Consider the following 1,741-nt stretch of genomic DNA (forward strand, 5'->3'; position numbering starts at 1 on the left):
TGTTAACAACCGGTTCGTGGAGGTCATTAAATTCTAAGAACAGGTTCGCACGAACCGGCTGAATCCCACCACTGGTTAAACCTGAAACATATTATTTTTGTAGAAATTTCAGTTGTTTTATTTATTGCTCAGCTATAAAAAAATACTGCCTAGTTATAAAATTATTACCCAGTTATGATTGGTGATGATCAGTGCGGTAGTTTCCGAGATCCGAGTTTTGGACTTGTACATCGCAAGTTCCATTATAATAAGATTTCCATATTTAATGTCTTTTTCCTATGTTCAGAAATTCTCGTATCAATTCTTCTTTCGGTTTAACCTGTCTCAAAGAATTGGTACAGTATAATATAAAAGCCTTTAGAAGCTTCACCTGTTGTTTTATTTGAAGTTAAGTTATTTTTGATGGTGTTGAGATATTTGTCAACGTAACATGAGAGGCCAAACAGATTACAATTGTGCTAACTTTTTTCATTTGGATATGTTTATTTCATATTTACGATAAACACAATAAGGTATATTGTGAGTTATAAGTATATTAACCTGTTTTGATTCAGACCTAAATACTTTGTTAATTTATGTTATCGATAAATAAATTTAAAGAACAATTCGTCCCTTTCCAAGTTATTGATTAGTCGGTCTTTGGTAGTTAGCGGATTCTCGTAAAAGACCATAGATTCATTGGAAAGATCCATGATTACAGGGGTGTCAACATTCGTGTGCTTTCTGTCATTTAGTATGAGGAAGTCTTCCGTGTTAATGTGCAAGGACAAAAAATACGAATCAAGCTGAAATCTGGGAAAAGGTTATGGCATTGAAAATTTTATGTTGACACAACCTTTTTTGGTCAATGTTTTGTTAACAACTTCGAATTATACAGAGAAGACAGATTATTGAAACCAATAAACAACTTTGTCTATAGAACGACTGGAATACCTAATTATAATATTCCAGAATACATATTGTTTTTAAAAATTAAGTAAACAAATGCCAGTAAAGAATTAATATGATGATTTAAATCTTGATAAACGTACTGTTACGACAGCGGAAGTCACGTGACTCTGGTAACACGCAATGAGTATCTCGAACGTTCCTGAAGGCTCGAGCGTTTCCTAGACGCACGCTCTTATTGTATTGTTACGTCTCCGTTTGTTAGTTAACTTTCCGTAACTTCGTTCCGACGAAACTTTAGCGACACAAGTCCTTACTTAATAAAACTGGTTAATTCTTTCTGAATATAAGTTTACGATACACTCAACTTCAACAGTCGCGCTATAACAAACTATAGTTCACGTCTCACGAGCTCTACTTCAACAATACGTCTCTCTCTGACTGCAGTTCAATTACTCATTACCTACACACACATTACCTTCCCGTTACGTTGTCACCCTCTTTTATATACCAGCCTACCCTATATCTAGTAAATGCTAGAGCATTCGCCAAGGTACAGGATAGTTCTAGAAAATAGGTGGCGCCACACCAGTCACGTGACCTCGATGACGCACGCTCTTATTGTATTGTTACGTCTCCGTTTGTTAGTTAACTCTCCGTAACTTCGTTCCGACGAAACTTAAGCGACACAAGTCCTTTCTTAATAAAACTGGTTTATTCTTTCCGAATATAACTTTACCGATACACTCAACTTCAACAATCGCGCTAAACAAACGCGATAACAACGAACGTGCTCAATAATACTTCTGACTGCAGATCAATTACTCACTATCTACACACACAATACCGCGTT

Source organism: Limulus polyphemus, unplaced genomic scaffold (assembly GCF_000517525.1).
Source record: "Limulus polyphemus unplaced genomic scaffold, Limulus_polyphemus-2.1.2 Scaffold2662, whole genome shotgun sequence".
Lineage (NCBI taxonomy): Eukaryota > Metazoa > Arthropoda > Merostomata > Xiphosura > Limulidae > Limulus > Limulus polyphemus.